At 39.9% G+C, this 18,441-nt stretch overlaps 1 protein-coding gene across 5 annotated transcripts in view; it reads left to right on the top strand.

Moving 5' to 3' along the window:
* MEGF11 (multiple EGF like domains 11) overlaps window positions 1–18,441 on the top strand; it is a 266,370-nt gene that overhangs the window by 12,803 nt on the left and 235,126 nt on the right. For 4 of the 5 annotated variants that reach the window (XM_071754168.1, XM_071754163.1, XM_071754165.1 and 1 more), the window contains exon 3: window positions 2,760–2,914. The gene's annotated coding sequence lies outside the window, so the exon portion shown is untranslated. Of the gene's footprint in view, window positions 1–2,759; window positions 2,915–3,357; window positions 4,036–18,441 lie in introns of those variants that run through there. The other variant, XM_071754164.1, reaches the window with a different exon arrangement.

The raw sequence follows: 18,441 nt of genomic DNA on the forward strand, positions 1-18,441 counted from the left end.
TGTTCTCTATTCTTAGTTTCTCAAAAACCAGAAAACTAATAAATTTTACATACTGGAAAAAAAATCACAGATAAATCAAACAAATATATAAATTATTTGAAGTATTTAATATGTGTTAAGAGGACAGAATGATGAATTCAGTATTGAAAACCAATATCAAGTTTACAATTATGTACCATTTATCATCACTGATTGCACAGACAGAATATTATTGTGGGGAACAGAATGATGCATAAACTAAAACCCTGATTGGTTTTTATAAAAAACAAGTTAAAATTCATGTTATGTCTGAAAAGCTTTGTTTTTCTTTTCAAGCATTATTTTCAATAATAATAATTTGGTCATTCAGGCACAAATTATGCATATTTAATTTCTGGAGCTTTAATATTAGATGTGCAATAATTTGAGAGTGTTGAAAATGGATTCTTTAACAAACAGCAGCAGGATTCTGTGTGCTGTTATTTTGTGAGGCTTGATTCCCCCTATAAGAAATAAGAATGGAAATAGAAAAAGTAGATAGGAGCTGGGTTTGAATTGTACATGGAGAAGTGAGCAAATAAAAGCAGTGAAAAATGCTCTTGAAAGGTGATTTGACTTTGAAGATGAAGTGTGTACAAGTGGCCATTTCTTACCCAGCAGATCTCTCAGGGTAAAATCCTGCCTCCCCCACAAGTAGATGGCAAAGCTCACAGTGACTTCAGTGTTTTCCAACTTTCAGTGTCTGTGCTGAAGGACATACCCACTCACCTTTATGAAAGAGCTGCACTTCTTTAAACTCCTGTCACCCCAGCTGAGCTCTGGGAGAGGGAAATGAATTCTTCTCTGGCTCACACTTTATCAGCAGAATTATTAAGCAGTTTTCTGCTGCAGAGTCACTGTTGTAATGCACTCTTTTTTTAAAAAAAAAAAAAATCCAAATTCTTTTCTCAGTTTCACATTGATGCTCGGGTTGCATGGGGATAACCAAAGAGATCATTTCACCAAACTGAGCTGTGCACTCATAACTGAGAGTTATTTTGTTCTTCAGAATTTCAACAACTCATTCTGATTTATGGAAGAATCTAGCTAAGCTTAAAGTTCCAGCTTGAGCTTACAGAGTTATAACTCTAGCCTAGACTCTTGAGTCAACAGTAATAAGAAAAAAAGCCAAACCATCTTTTTATATCTTTATTTGTAAACTGCAAATTTAAAAACCAGAGCCACTGAACTAGAATCAGTTAGATGCAATCTGATGCTGTTTATACTGGATGTCTTTTTAGAGGGGATTGCATTTAGAGACCAATAATAAATGAGTATTATAGTAGACACCCTCAAATGTAAAATACATCCATTGCCAGCTTCATTGACATTTACTAACATCTATTACCCTTTGAGCAGACAACCATTTTACAGAGAATACAAGAACTATACTTTTGTTTCTAAATGAAATTACAGAGCTAGATGGGGTTTCACATGAGAAAGGCAGGCAGGGCTGAGTGCTTTGTCTCAAACTGTCATACAACATCATAATATCTTGGGTTTTTTCAGTGTCATAGTGTTTTCAGCAGCCAGTTTGACAGAACACTTCCTTGGAAAGTTTTAAAGAGAACTCTGAAAGACAAAAAAACTTGGGAAAAAAAAAATGTAGCAGCAAGCTGGCCTAGTTTATTTTAAGCCACTGGTTTTGTCTCCATGCATTTCAGACAGCCTCTTATCTTTTAAGAAGAAAAATCAGGGAGGCTAAATAGTTCCCCAGTTGGAAACTAGTGACAAAACTGAGTCACAATGCCATCAGTATAGAGCAACTGGTGTTTTTAATATTCTTATGCAAACAAAAAAACCTAATTATCTTTATTCACTAAATGTAGTTCAAATTTGATCTATTAAATTTTATTAAACATTGAAAATAATTTATTAATTAAACACGATTGCTAATTTATTATTGATATTCATTATTAGGATGTTTGTAAAAAGAATTAAAAACAGGTTGGGAAAAATGTGGATGAATTCACCTCAGGCACCAATAATGCTGCAGATCCCGGTTGGGTTGCCTTAACCATAGCTAATGAAGACAAATAGCCTTCGGGAGCTAGCGAGGGAGCTGGGTTTGCAAAGGAAAAAAAAAAAAAAAAAAAAAAGAGGTGGAGCCACTCCAGCACACTTGTATTCTCCACTGCACCGTTCTCCTGGTTTAGGTAGGGAGTGCAGGGTCTTGGGAAGACTGGAAACCAGGACAACGGGGAAAGTTGGGAACCTGGAGGCACCGAGGCAGTGGTGGGAGTGAAGTTTTTTTTGGGAAGCTGGGAGTTTGCAGGGAGTCCCTTATAGAAGCAGCAGAGCAATTCTGGCCCAAACTGTCCTTATCCCTTCTGAAACCCTGCCGTCACCTGCAGTCATGTCCTGGCATGTCACCAAGACTCACAGAGAGCAGGACAGAGGATGTTGGCAGCCTCATATGCACATAAAATATTGTGGGGATTCATCGTGTGGCTACAGTGACAACAAAGTTCTGTTAGCCATTGTGGTATATTGTAAAAAAGGGACCTGCTCTTATTTTTCTTACATACTGAGATGATAAAAAAGCAGGAGCTCGGCCAACATTCTTATTCGAATTAGAAAATAATCAGTAATGGTACATAGCACAAATAGCATTTCATCTTGAAAAGACTGCAAATATAAGATTGCTGGCTAAGTTAGTGCAGCTGTTCAAATCACCTGTCATAACCATTTTGGTCTGATGATTTTTATCATCCATTTGTAACTTGTGGTTCATCTTTCAGGAAGAAAATTATAAGCAGGGGGTGCAATTCCTTCCCTGTCTGATACCTCCCTGAGCATCCAGTGGCACCGAGCCACCCTGAAAAGCATCCGTGGTGCAGTCTATTGAATAAGACAAGGGCAGATGCTCTGGACGACAGAGGATGCTAGAGAAAAGGTAAATTTTGTTTCCATTGCTCTTTTCTCTATTAGCATCCCCTCAGTCTCGCCTGACAGCAGCTCCAGCCCGCTGCTCTCCAGCCAGGGGCTGCTCCCGGCAGTCCGAGAGCTTCCTGTGTCTGCACAGCGCTACAACGGGCGAGCAGTTGCAAACCGAGGCACCTTGAAATAGGTCCAGAAGTTTGCGTGCCCTCCCGCACAGCATCTCCGTGGAGTTTGATCGGTCTCTGCTCTGGAGATCCCGGTCTATCAGCTGCAGGAGGCAGGGAGCCTTGGGTTTTTTCCCCCGACTCCTACCCTCTGCTGAGCTGCCAAATGTTCTTGCCTCAGCTACAGCGTTCGCTTCCCCCATGCTCTGTTCGAGCGGCAACCTTGGGGTGCCGGGTTGTGGGTCTGGTTCTTTGTCCTTTTATTCTATTTAAAGTATTTTCATTGAATCGGGCAGAGAAAAAAACCAAACAGAACCAAACCCTCAAACATACACAAACCTGGCTTCAGGACTAGATCCTCTCCCATCCCCACCACCCAAACAAGAAATGGTTAAATAAATAAGGAGATGTCAAACTAACCATCGCTAAACGAACAAGCCAAAAAGAAAAATCAGCCTCAGGAAACGGGAGAGTTTCTGCGCTCTGAACCTGGCCCCATGGCCCCGCGCCTTCAGTGCAAGAATCCAGGGGGAGCGGAGGGGACAGGAGGGGAGCGCGGCCCCCCTCCCGCATCCCGGAGTGACCACCCGAGAGATGCTGCTGTGACTCGGTTCTGCGCTGGGGAATGAGCGGCTCCGAGCCCCCACCCTCTTCTCCTCCCTCCCTTCTTCCTCCTCCTCCTCCTCGCCCCTCCCTCGGGTCCTGCGGGGAGGCGGGTTTAAGGTGGGTCGTGTGGCCGCGGTAACTTTCCTAACAGAGCCAAAGAGGCGCCCGGAGTCCCCCGTAGCAGCATCTCTTTCCCCGTCCTGGGCAGCGGTACCACCGCTCTCCACCCGTACCAGCGGCCCCGGCTCGGCCCTTGCAGCCCGGGCCGCCGCTCCCCGCTTCTCGCTGCCGCTTCGCGCTGTCGTCGCTGCAGCCCCGAGGATCCGGCCCCGACGGCGGGGCTCCGGCCCCGGGTCCCGCTGAGGTAGGTACGAATCGGGACAGGGGCTGGGCACTGCGGGGGACACGGCACCCCAGCCCCGTGTGTCCGCAGCTGCGGCCCCGGTTGTTTCTGGCATTGCTGCTGCTGCGGGGCAAGGAGGTTCCTCTGCACCCTCTTGGCTGCGAGGGAGGCAGCCCCCTTCCCTGCTCCTCCTGGAGCTGCCCAAGCATCCAGGATGAGCTGGGGAGAGAGAGATAATCTCTCTCTAGCCTCCTGTTTCTTTCCCTCGGTCTTTCCTTGGGTTCTCGTTGGTGATTTTGGAAGTGCTGATCTAGATGTGTGCGTGGGTGAGATCTTACGGCTTTATTAGGACTCTTCCCCTATCAGTGCTTCTCTCAGAAGCCGACCCCCCTCCTCCCTTTCCTTCGCCGCATGGTTTTACTGGGGTGTTGTGTCGGCACGAACTTTCTTGTAGTTTCAGGAGGCAGATTTGGTCCCCGCGTGTTCCCCCACGTCTTCGGGCTGCTGCTCTTAGCCCGCGAGTGGATCGCAGCGGCTCCTCTTGTCTGCTAACAGGGCTCCTGGTGAAGAGGGGCTGGGGCTGGGGTAGGTGCGGGCACAAGGGAGAAGTTCCAGGATGGAGAGTGTGAGCGATGTTTCTTTCTTGAGGTTAGGGAGCTGGTGGAATCTCACTCTCGCTGGTGGTCCTCACTCCCTGTAGCCTAGGAGGGACTTGGGCCACCCTGCCAGCTGGTTCTTAACAAAGAGAGAGAAGTTTGGGAGTGTCAGCTGTCAAACTGAGCTGAGCTGAGATCGATCCTCAGGTGACAGCACAGCCTTCCAGTGCCCGTGTTTATTAACATGAACCTGCAAGCACCGGGCACTGGGTTGGCCCAGTAGGGTGGGCAGAGGATCAGCATTTTGTGAAACACAGGCAGCCATTTCTCAAAGTATCAGAGGAGATGGATATATAAGTAACACCAAGTAACACCTGTCATCACTAAATGCTGTGGGGTTATCTCTGGCTCTCCCCCTTGCCTCCTCAGCAGGAAGAAAGTCCAGAGTTAACTAAAAGAAAGTCTATAGTTGGTATTTTTTATGACCTCCTGCTTTAGAACATAAATATGTAACATGAATTTGAATTAATTAGAACGTAGCATCCTGTCTACTTTCCATACCCTGTCAACTGGGGAGACAGTGGTCCCCCAGTCATGCTCAGTCCTGTGTTATGGTAATGGACATCTCAAGTCAGGTGATTTGCTCTCTTAATTTCACAGTATAGGGCTAATGAATGCCATGGAGATTTTTTCTGGGATATTCAAGTCTCAGTCCAAACCTTTCCTGTTCTATTAGACTTTATTGTTAGAATGTGGCCAGAGCTTTTCTGTCTCTCTCGCTTTGCACCTTCCTTGCATGTCCACTTTGTTATTAAATCCCCCAAGTCTTCCTTTCCAAAACAATGTCTGGATGGATTCTTTTAGGTGTAGTGCCTTGCTTATGGTGGTGCTAACTAAAGATGAGTAAATCAACTGAACAATCTCATCATAAGTTTTGTTTCTATGTGATTTTTTTTTTTTTTTTTTTTTTTTTTTTTAAGAGACAGACCATCAGGTCTTGCAAAAGCTCATGAACAAGTTTATATTCATGGCACCTGTTCTAGACTCCATTAAAGTTGATGTGAAGCACCTGAATTAGCTTAGGTCAGGACAATAAATACCAATAAGCCACAGGTGTGTAGGGATAATTAGGTATGCTTATAAGCTTAGTTTCAGTGCAAGTGTGTGAGTTCTTATTTGTCTGTAACAACCTCTGGAGGCTGCTTCAGTTTGCAAACTGTTGAACTTACGGGGCTCTGTGCTTCTTCTCCTGAATGGGTAAGTTTATTTTAGAATTTTTAAAGTTTTATGGTGAATGTGTTTTGGTGTTTCAATATATGAGACATTGAAAATGGTCATGTGGCAATGTTTTTCAAAATAAAATTTTGGTGCTCTATTCCTTACCAGTCACCCAGTCATAAACTTCCTCAGATTTTGCCATTTTTAGTTAAAATTAACTGAGGTAAAATATACAATATTGTATACATAATTTTGCTCCTGTTTTTTACTTATGGAAAAAGAACTAATTTGATGTCTTGTTTTTACAATTAAACATATACTAATAGCTAAATGTATCAGATAGAAGCCAGTTTTCTCTTTTAATAAATTGCTTATCTGTAAGCATGTTTATTATGAGTGGGGCATTCAAGCCTTTTTTAGTTTGAATAGTCCATCATGCTTTAAATGGTAGGCAGCAAAATTAATATTTAAGCAAATGCATACAGCAAAGCTATAAATCTCTGAAAACAGTTAATTATATTGGAACTGTGAATGTACCCTCAAGTACAGCCTGTATAAACTCTTTCTCTGTAGGGTGATCACAATTCTTGCAAACCTTTTTTCCTGGTCTGCAAAATAATTTCTAATACTGTGCTCCTACAAAGCATGGGCTTGTTTATTGTTTTCAAAGCCATGTGGTTTGAGCTACTGTTTAAATATAATATTTATGATGCTACTTTGGTTGTTCAGCTTAAAAAGAGAAGTGCTGCATACCATTGCATACTAAAAAGCTCCTGTCTAATTACTACTTCTCGTAGTACTGCTGTGCAAATCTCTGGGGCAGGAATTTAAATGGAGACTTTCTACAGGTCACAGTTACTTTATACAAAAGCCATAAGCTCTTTTTCTTGAAAGATGGGGGCTGCAGGCATAGGGGGGTGTGGAAGTATGGTGCTTGCACTAATTTTTACATTTTAATTCTTGCAATATGTATGCTTGCTATCAGCCTTTGTGTGCTTCCAGATGCATAGAGATTGTGTGGTGGGTCCCCACAAATTACCCATCTGTACCACTTTGGCTTTGAATTACCTGGTTACACATTTTTTTACTGCCATTTTATGCAAATATGTCGATTCTGGTTGCATCTTGCAGAGGAGTGCTGGGAGCAGGGGGTTACCTCAACTGCCTTTCTCTCCCTTGCTTATCTGTACAAAGGAAACTGTGACCCTGCAAGAGTCAGAATCTCATTCCAGCTCAAGGATGAAGTCCCTGGGGCTTTCTCCACTGATTGTGATGAATTTTAGACCACAACGTAGTGGGGAGTAGACTTTGGGTCTTGTAACCATCTTGGGTTCTCCAGGGTATCCTACATGGTCTCTAGTTGCTGCTCTACCAGCATTTAGTTGTGAGAGTTGTGAGTTCCTGAGGCATGTTGTACCTAGTGCCCAATGCTGATACCTTGTTTTTCCTTGGGTGTCTCAAATAGCTCTTGGCATCCCTTTTTGAGTCCTTCCTGGGCTGTCTCACATATTACTGAAAATAACTAATGTGTAGAACTTGAGATCAAGGAAATAGTTACAGTTGTCACTGTGAATGAATAAGTTACCCCCAGAAAGAGTTGTTCAGATGTTAAGGGAGAAGAAGGAAAAAAAATGGAACCTCATTGTTCTGTATTGTGCAGGCTGACCGTGCTGCAGGAGAGGTTGGCACTTTTCTTTGCACAAAACTGATTGAAACCTCAGTGAGAAAGTTCTGTATGTTAAGAGAGATGAAAAAGCTTGTAGAAAATTAGAAGAGCTCCTCTCAAAGGAGACAAACCCCAGACAGAATGAGTTTTAAAAATTGCCAGATGGATTCTGCCCCATGATATGTAATTCCTGTGAGTGATGTACAGTTGGTGTATCTCAGAAGGAATTATCTTTAAGAGTTTACAAAATGGTACAGAATTCCTCAGGTGAGGATCCCAAATTCGTGAAGAGGCAGTTTTCTACACCCTCATGAAGATCAGACACAATACCTGTAAAACACTGGACTAGAGCCCAGAAAATGTGGGATATTAAGTCAGGATGTCCAAACTCAAGTTCAGAATTCTCTAAGATAAGTGTGTTTACACTTGTATATGAACAATAGTGCTAAGCCCTTCATGCTGCTTCTCCTTTCTGGCTGCTGCTCTTGAGAAAGTATTGAAATTTGTATGAAAGCTTTCTGAAAGGAAGAGATACAGGACAAAGGTCACCACTCAGCCTGCTCACAGAAATGTTAGCAGGGAAGAAGAACACATCCAATTTTCACCAGGTTGCAAATAAGGCCAGAACTGGTAGGCCTAACTTTTTCGTTTGCAATAAGATCTGGCACAGAGAATTTCTCCAAGTGAGGGTCTGACTATAAAAGCTAATGAATGGCTGGGCATGAGCCTGGAATCAGCTTCACTGCTACAGATATGCTCTGCTTGGGAGAGGAGGAAGATGCAGTAGCTGAGTGAAAATAGGTCTCTCTGCTTGAAGTCCACGTAGTTAATTTTTTAGATTTTTCAACCCAACACATTTTATCAGCACTGATGTCACTCTGAAAAATGTTTTAAAGAGTTAAAAAGCCACCCGAGTACAGCCAGAAATTGACAGCTTAGCAGTTAGCCAAGTGTGAAACTTGTGAACAAATCCTCTTTTAATTATTATTATTTTTAATATTTCAGGATCACTAGTAGATATGAGTGGAAATAAGTCCAGGTTCTCTTAAGTTCAAATAGGCAGCTGAAGTTTTCCTTAGCATTTTTTCTTGGACTCCTTGTTGAGGTCTAGACTTTGGCCAGCTATCTGTTTTTATCACAAGCCTTTTGGTACATGATTTTTTGTAAGGTTTATGGGGTGTTGTGAACGCAAAAAAATCTGCTTTCTCTGGAACAAAGAAGGTAGAAGAAAGCCATAGAGAAGCTACGAGGTAGAGTCTAAAGGAATGTAAATTCAAAGCTCCAAAGCCCTGTAGTTAAAACCTGTAACGTGTTTCTGTAGGTTGTAAAGGTGTTTTGGGAGTATGTTCTACTTTTTCCTTGGGTTTTAATCTTTAATACTCACATCTGTTTTTGAGACAAATCCTTAAGTAGTAAGAACTGTAATTTGATAGCCATTCGAAGAGCCTTTAAAGGTTTTTGGAGGGTTTGGTACAAATATTTATCCCTTTTTTTTACCAGCATAAAGCATGGAAGTACACTGATCTAAAGCCAGTGTAAGCATGAGAAGAATCAAGTCCTTTATCATGCTTTTAAAATCTACCAAGTGAGGGAAGCATGGATGATTTGTAAGTAGTCGACTGGCATATGGTACCATTATGATAACATCATGTTCACAGCACTTTCCAGATTGATATACAACCTTTCTAAAATAAGCTTGGTAGGAAAAGAAAAAAAGAATGTAAAGTCATTTAGCAGCCAACATGCTTTTGGTAGCAGGATAGGACACTGGTAGGTGACTTTGCTGACACTCAGTTTGTCAAATGAGTCGTGCAGCATACTCTGGTACTTGACAGGCACAGACTCCAGAAAACTGCTATTGTGTTTTGGATATTGGGGTCTGGTTTGTGCTTTCTTAATTCACAATGAAACTCTGCATTCAGTTTCATTCTGTGCAGTCCTGGGGGTCAGCACAAAGTATAGAATTTGTTTCTCAGGAGGAAGATCAGTATTAAGCCTTTTGTTAGAAGTGTAAGGAGAAAGGCTGGGGTTATCTGGGGATGGAGATTGAATTACTCTTTAGTTATGGATGGAAATAGCCAGATTGAGATGGCAAGAGTTTAATTGATAGACTGTGTCATTATGGTTCTGAAGGAATGGTAAAACCATAAATATTCTTAGAAGCAGGAGCCTTGACAAGACAAACTCTGACAATATTTCACTCTTCAAAGGGGTTTTACCTACTTGCCACAGCTAGCATAGTTTCAGGAAAGAATTAAAAAGAAAGGTACTTTGTGTCATTATTATAGCATACATTATACTTTTGTTTGCCTTCATTTAAAGAAGTGCTGGCTGATTAATTTGAAATTGTATTAAGTCTTCTGTGTTAAAATGGGTAAGGCAAATCAAAACCATTAAAGTTAGAGCACAGACCATTTCTCAAACTTAGTAAAAATGTCTTCTGTAGCAATGCTCTTCATCCTTTTCCAATTTCCTTTTTTCCTGCATATTTCAGGTAGGCATTTTATCAACTAAACAGGACCAATCAGTTATTTAATAGATACTATTCAAGCATCAGAAAGTTTACTTCTTGGTGCTATCGTGCCTTGCCTTGGACAAAATTCTATGTGACTGGTCATGCACTGGAACACCAGGGAAAGAAGGGTTTTATAGCAGTGGTTATTTGCAAAGAGATTAGACATTTGGAGACTTTTTTTAACAGATGGTATCACCTTCAATATGAATTGTCTTCTTGATGTGAAGGAGCCTTGTCTTTGGTAGTCTGCTAGTTCTCAAGATGGACTAACCAGGCCAGACTAGACCAGATATCTAACTTTACTCAAATCTGACCAAAGAAATCCCTTTCACAGTAATGCCTGGTTTCCATTTTGGAAATTGTAATTTGTAGCTCTGAGCTTTAGTTGAGTTGATACCTGTGGTGTTACAGCAGGACAGAGTTGTGCAAGTATATTGTGTGGAGTGGTTTTTGATGATTTAATGTAAGTTTTCCCTGAATTGGGGCTTTTTGGATGTAGCCCTACCTGTAACCAGGTCAAGATATTATTGTATTGGTTATTTAAAATTTTGAGGAACAAAGTACAGTAAACACAGTTACTACCTAGAACTGCTAATAATAATTTCTCCAGAAGACTGCAAAAAACTTGAAAAATAGCTACCAAAATATCAGTCTTCTTTAGTGGTGGGTTCTTCTGGACTGGAGTTCTTCTTACATTGTTCTTCTTACATTGAGTTCTTCTGGACTGGAGTCTTTGGTGCCATTATAGCTGTCCTTAATTATATATTACAGGTTTGAAAGGGAAGACATCCTTAGCTTATAGGATAAATTTGCATAGTAATTGAGGATTGATTAGAGGCAGACTCTGCAGTGAGGGCTACTGGGAATAAGTAACAGAAATTACTTCAGTGGCAAATTTTATTTACAAAATATTAATTTATGGTAAATAAGGGTCAAATATACAGCAAGATTTGTATGCTGCAAATGGAAGGAGACTCATTTTCATGGCACTCCTGCAGGATAAGATCCATCCACTTGTTCCCTAGCACTGGATTATAAACTCTCTAGGGCAGGATTTGGTTTTTATGTAAACTGAGGTGTGTGGAATGACAAAATACCATCTGCTGTTTGTGGTCAGAAGATGGCAAACTATCAGTTGACAAACACACGAATGCAGTGGGTGCTCTTAGCAGTTGAGGCAGCTACTAAATCCACAAGAATTTTGAATTTTTTTCTTCATCTTTTTGATTTATATTGTGTTATATTGGCTGATGAAGATGAGAGTTCAATTTATTTCTCAAAACACATTGCATGTGATTGTTTGGGGATGATCTGGCAGCTGAGCTTGCTCCTCTTGATCTCATCTGCAAAATGCAAACAATGTGGGAACTCTGAATAAGGGGCAAACAATGTTAAACAAGAAATGGAATGGAAAATAGCTTGGCAGGCAGAGGTATGTGGGTAGGAATGCTACAGAAAGTCACTTATATATAGAAAAGAGCAAGAAAAAGAAGCATAATTTGGAAAATAAACAAGAGAGGATATAGAGACAACTCAAAATTCAGCAACAGATAAAAGGCTCACCCAGGAATCATTGACTTACATGAGAATGCCAAAGTGAGGAATCAGATCTGTGTATGGTTTGCAAAATCCTTTTGCCTGACAGAAACATAAAGGCAAAAAGAAATAGTTAGCAGGATGCTGCTGCACAGATAAACATCCAGCATTTAATGCTGATGGTTTCTTAGATAATCCAGGCATCCTCCTGATTTATTTTTTTTAGCATGTGTTTTTTTCCTGCGGGTCTGTTTTTTGTCTTATCCTCCCTAGTATTCTTTTAGGCTTTATTTAAGCATGAGGGTTTCCACTTGAAGGGCTGCTTGATAGAACAGAGGATAATTTTTAGGGTCTGTGTTCTCTGTGTAGTGGAGAGCTAAGTTTAGGTTGTTTCTTCTCTATGCAGGCATGCAAAAAAACCAGGAGACCTACTTAAAATAATGTTTGTTCACTAGAAGCAGAATATAGATTTGAGGTTCTGTTGACTTTTGTAACAGAAATAAGTTTGCACTCCAGAATGAAATTTTCTGTCTTTCATACGCAACCTATCAGTGTGCAGACTACTGAAGGCAAAGGTAAATAAGTATTCTGAGCTTGCAAATTTGCCATTTTAGTGATGTAAATTTTAGTAATATAGAACACTGTATTTACCTGAAGGGATACATAAGTGTTGTTAGGACCTGAATGTTTTGTCCTGCTGAATTGTGCTTGAAGCAACACCTGGAAAGGGGAAGGGTTGGGGTCTTTCTGCTGCTTTTCCCCTTCATGATCAAACAGTTTGGCCCTCGTTGTAAATGTCTGTGCTGCCTGTGTGCTCCCCTCTACTGTGGACTGCCATCACCTGCTTCATATTTTCAAAGTCTGTCTGTGTCTGGCTTCAACAGTGCAATCCCCAGCTATTTTTCAGTAGCAGCTTTCCAGTGTGTATTTTTTTTCAGACTTAGTAGTCAAAGGGAATTAAAAGTAGGAATTTAAAAAAATTAAAATTAGGAGGAATTAAAAGTAGTAGGGAATTAAGCATTTAAAAAAGCCAGAAGTGAAATCATACAAAATAAGAATATAATCTTACAGTCTCAATGGATGTGGAGTCTCCATTCTTGGAGCTCAGGCACTGTTCTGGGCATCTCAAGGTGGCCCTGCTGGAGTAGGGAGATCAGTCCTTGTGACCATCCCTTCCAACCATTCTATGATTAAGTGAAATTGGGATGAATTTTCAGTTTGCACTGAGTGTTGAACAAACTTTTCCAGTATTCTTTCATGGCTGCTCAGTGTACTAGAAGATACTACTGGAGTACTTGCTAATGCTTCTGGGTTGTTTCCTTGGTTTGTTGGCTTTGTGCTTTGTTTTTTCCATTGTCGACAGAGAGCATTATACATCTGTTAGCACTGGATTTACTTCAGTGATCCCACTTAGGAACAGTGGCTATCTTTTAAAAAAATGTTACTTTTTCATTTAAAACATTCATTTCCATACTCTGAGGTGCCTGTGTACCACTTGTTTATTACACTGCATGAAGGGGGGAAATAATCTAAGTCTTAGGTCTTGCATTAGAGTTCTGGAGGAGAAATCATGCAAGTCAGTATGGCATAAAAATATCACTTTTAGGAGGTGATGTAAATCATATGCTTGACTCCTTGTGTGTGAGGGTTAGTACATCTGCTCTCATGAATCATTCTGGTTAGCAGTGTGAGGAATGCATTCTTAAAATGTTATGCCACTTCAGGTAAATTCTGAAGCCACTGTGAGAAAGATGTTATGAGCAGATATCCCAATTTAAACCATCTGATCCACTCAGAGAGCAAGTAGTGCTTGGGTGTTTGCATTTCTTGCTGAAGCCCCAGCTGTTAGACTCTTCCTTTCTTTCCAGCCAGCATCTTGGACATCTGGGTATGAATTCAAAGAAGTCTTGCTTTGCATGTTGCCTGTCATACAAAACCCCCCAAAACTTTGATACAAATTATGTATTTTCTCGCAGTAGCATAATAGCTTATTATTCATTATGTAGCGATTCATAACAGACAAAGAATTCTGCTCATCTAGCCAAGACTAATTATTCAAAGGCATCAGATTCTGGGCTGTTCAGAAACAGGATAAGGTGGCCTTCATGCCATTATCCTTCATATTGTAATATTCTTAATTGTACAGAAGAGTTCCATCTGTACAGTGGGTGCCAGAAATATAATGTAGCCTGTGTTAGTAGTGTATTGTAACAGACATTTATAACTTTGCTGCATGAAGGGCATTACTTTCTATTTCCAGCCTCTATCAAAACTGATTTTCAAACCTGAACTCGAACTAACTCCACAACAATGGACAAGTGCCTGCAGTTGGAATATTCTACTGCACTGCAGTCTTGCTCTTTCTTTTTTTTTTTTTTTTTTTTTTTTTTGCTGGAGATAAGACTTTTGTCTGGGGGAGGTAGGATAGTAAGTTTTTTAGGACAAACAGTTTCTTTGGATTCCTTTACATAATATATCTGCCTTCATTCTCCTTGAGACCTTTGAGCACTTTAGTAAATTTGATATTAAGTAATAAATGTTATGGTCACTGTTTATTGAATAAATCTATTGCCAGAAAGAGATGTGTTAGAGAATCAGGAAAGGCAAAGCCTGTTCTTGGCTTTGTCAAAGACTGCCTCTAATATCAGTGCCTTATGTTTTCTGGGAATAGTAATGCTCCTGATATTTTTTTTAAATCTTAACATATTTGTAGAGAGCACCAAGATCCTGTGCAAAGTTCTTGTGAGTACTGTATGCATCCCTTGGCAAATTAGTCTTGCATTAGCTATAGACCAGTCTGCCCTGCTCATTTCTCTTAATTTTATGGAGGTGACTGCTGTCCATTGCTACTAAGTCTAAACCCAATTAGTTCTGTTCCAGTTTGTTGCTGTATTTTGTGCAATTGGATGATAATGGTTTCATTCCAGAAGATCTCATTATATATCAGTTTTCTCATCTGTCTGAAGTCTGCTTGAAAATAGAACTGGGTGTATAAGCAAACTGTTATTGTCTGAGGAAGTCATGTTGGACTTTCCTTCTATTTTCTAATCAAGCAGAAGCCTTGGTAAGAAAGAAAAAAAATGTTGGAGAATGAGAGAAATACTTTTAAGAAACTGTGTAATGTTAGGTCATCTGTGGTAGCATCGAATCTACTCAAATTAAAGCACTGCAAAAGCTGAACACAAAGATAAAGTAGTGCTTTCTGTGATGGAAGTGTAAGATACATGCACCTCTCTTCCTCAGATGGGACAGGATCTAGTTCTGACCCAGTTTTTGAATTTAGCAATTCAAGTTTCTTCAACCTTTGTAACACTCATGGGTGATGAGCTGCTTAACCCCAGACCAACTGAAGTCAGTGGGTGTGTTTTAAAGGACACAGAGTTTGGGCCTAAGTAAAAGTACTATGTTTGGAAGTGGTGCTCATAATGTTATTCAAATATGGTAAAACTGAGTAAGATTCTGTGGCCTGATTTAAAAAACAAAAGCCAAACAACTTATTTTAAAAAGCAGCATATAATGAAGCCATTAAGTGCATTTCTAAATATGTAAACTATTAAAGTTGCATTTAGATCTATGTTCCTTTAGTCAAGCCACTTTCTCATGATGTATACTCTGCTGATCAATATCCAAATAGAAATTGAACTTACAAATGATGAGGCACTGCTTGGGTTTCTTCACTTACTCCCCAAAGCTTCTTGTCAAATAGAGTAGACAAATCTTCACATCTAAATAGTTCCTCTGCAAATGGTGGGAACAAAAGGAGGGGGGAAAAAAAAGGAAAAATTTGTTCCATGCTAAAATACAATAATGCATTAAAATTAATCAATTTCCTCCTGCTGGGGAACAATCATTTAGAAAACATTTTCATTACCAAAATTGAATAATGGGATCAGCATTTTTGAGAAGGTTGGCTTCGCCCTACTGAGCGCTGGAGAATCCTCTTCACAGGAGCCCATAAAAACATTGCTATTTTCAAGTAGCTACTTTCAATCATAATACTTCTGGGGAGAAATCTGATTTTTTTTCACAGCAGCTTTTAGGGAAAATGTCGAGTGGACAGCAGGCATTTGTTAACTATTCCATGCCCAGAGCATAGCTTTGCATGTGCTCTAGAATTTCTTCTTTATTTATTTTTGGATGAGAATTTATTGTGCATTATTTAACACCTATCTCAAGTCACATTTTCAAGCCCAAGTGTTTGGCTGCAACAACAGACTACGTTGTAATGTAATGCTGTAAAAATAACACTCTTGTCTCTGTGTTCAGCCCAGCAATGAACTGAAACTTGCAGAAATGAGACAGCTTGGTCCCCTGTCTTGGCTAGAAGTGGTGAGACCAAGGAGAATGTTCATGGCTATTACATTAGATATAATGACTCTGGCTTTCCTGATTTTCCATTTCCCTCTTTGACAGAGTAGGGTCTTGGTCTCCAGCTCTGGTTTTGTGGACATTTGTCAGAGATCTGGATGTTAATCAGAGACATGACTCACTAATTGTAGAGCATATGGTGACCCCCAAGGATTAGCCACTACCTGGCCATCTGGGAAAGTTGTAGGAGACTGTAATAAAAAAATGTGCTTGTAGCAGAAGTTTCTTCATATGTATGGGGTATATTTTAGTCTAAAACAGTTTGTCACTAATAATTTTTTTCCCCCTTATGAAACTGTGAAAGGCACATAGTCATGTTGACTCATTTTGCTTAAGCTGATGGATAATGCTCATGCAAAAATGTGCCTGAGAGTGTTTAATATCTGAATCCCAACTGCAAAGCCCTCTTGTACGTCATGCAACTGGGGTGGTGTAAAGGGTCTCTTGATGTTTCACAGCAAGATGACAGGAAAATATGTATAGCATATGTTTACACTAAGTGAGAAGTGGTGTTAGAGGCTGTGTTAGTCATGGGAAGGAAGCCATCATTTTGTGAGGATGTGTGTAACTTCTCTTTGACAACTCTGGGCACTGGTCAGCAAACCAGTTATTTAAATGGTTACCTGGGTGCCTTCTGAAGATTAAGTCACATTAAGCTTTAAATATAAGCATACACTTAACAACTTTGCTGAAACTGCCCTACATGGGTTTCAGGACAATTTATAGTGACTGGGATCTTCAGTGTGTGCTTGGAGTCAGCTTGTACCTCAAGACTGCTGAATCAGGATATTAAGTTTGCAGAGAAAATTAAAATGGATTCACTGAGAATGATGTGAAACTTTATGTTCACAGTAGGGCACACAAGCAAAGCTGAATATCCTAGTAATAAAAGTACCTTGTAACTTGTGGAATCAACAGTGTGCCCAAAATGGTTATTACATGCCATATTTTCTCTTTTGGATTAGTGAAACAGAATTACTGAGAATTAAGTTGTATAAAAGGCACTTTCTTCTCTATTTTCATAATTATTGTCACCCACATAAAACATTTTTCAATCTTGAAATAGTCTTGGTAGGTGTTGAAAATTGCTGTAGGATAAGTAAAACCATCCTAAGTGAGATTCATAAATCCACTTTTTAACAAGTACAATTAGGAATAGTTATTAGAGACCAGTTGGAAAACATTAGGGATAAAATTTACCACAGGAGGTTTTTTTGTGTGTTTGAAACCTTGTTGATACCAAAACCTAAATTGGATCACCAGAGAATTGAACCTACTATTTAAAATCTAATTTGAACACAGGAAGAGAGTTCTGAATATTCCTATTGATAAACATTTTACTATTAAGTCTTGTTAAACTGCCTGCTTTTAATGGAAGTCTGACTTTTACAATGCTTTTCCCTATAATTAAAATATGAGAAGTAGCAACTTGATTATATTGAATGCATTTGTGTCCAGTGGCTCTGTAATAAACTTCGGTGCTTGTCAATTTTATTCTCTATTACCATTTTCAAGAGGAGGGAAGTTTATTGGGCCTAATTCCAACCCAATACAATTCAAAGGAATCAGTCACTTACTTCGTGCAGTCTGGATTAACATTTTTGGAACCTGAGCACAGATTTTCAGCTGTCTGAGTGGACAATTGGACACCCGGGGAGGTAGGAAATTGGTAATTCTCTGAGTAATTCTCACTGAGGAATGCTACACCAGGCTGTAACTGCAGAGCAGTGGCTGTGTTGGGTCAGGTCAAAAACTCCTCTAGTCTGGTGTCTGGTCTTCAGCTAGAACAGGTAGCAGTGCCAAACCCATAGCAATACTTCCCTGAATATTTTCCTGATTTAGATTTCCTGGATTTTTTTCCACACTTGGTATGGAGAAAGGGAGGCTACTTGAGGGATCAGAAAACTGACTTTGGTGTGGTGTGTGATCCTGCAGACCTTTTAAATCAGAGTTTGCCTTTTGTGTATTGCCTTTTCACTAGCATGGCTTTCACAATCACTTCAGTATCTAAGACTTAAGTTTTTCAATTCTGGTGGGGGAAAAAAAAAAAAAAAAAGGTTCTGAGAGTTTATTTCTTAAGAATTGATTGATAGTTTTCATTGTATCAAGGAGACCATTCTAACAAATAATTTATGTTGGCTATGTCTAATACTCAGTCACTGCTCAATAGAGGAAATTATGATATGTGGAAAATCCTTCTTGAAAATTTTGAGTTTTCACATTACTCCTGTTGCAATTTTGGAAGTGCTGTTGCAACAAAGAGAATGCTTTTAGCATAATTGAACTGGGTGTTTTAGAACAGCATGTCATCAGTCAACTTTGAATTTTTTCTTGTTATTTGTGGTTAATTGTGTTTCTCTCCTGGAAAATTGGACAAATCAATGTAAATGAAAGAAGATTATTATTATTATTTTTAGGGTAAATACGTAAACAGCACTAGCTGTAAGAATCCATCAGTGAACAATACAAATCAATGATGTAAATTCACTGCAGTCAAATGTTTTACACCATTGATAAATTTGACACAT

This window comes from Heliangelus exortis, chromosome 11, assembly GCF_036169615.1.
Source record: "Heliangelus exortis chromosome 11, bHelExo1.hap1, whole genome shotgun sequence".
Taxonomy (NCBI): domain Eukaryota; kingdom Metazoa; phylum Chordata; class Aves; order Apodiformes; family Trochilidae; genus Heliangelus; species Heliangelus exortis.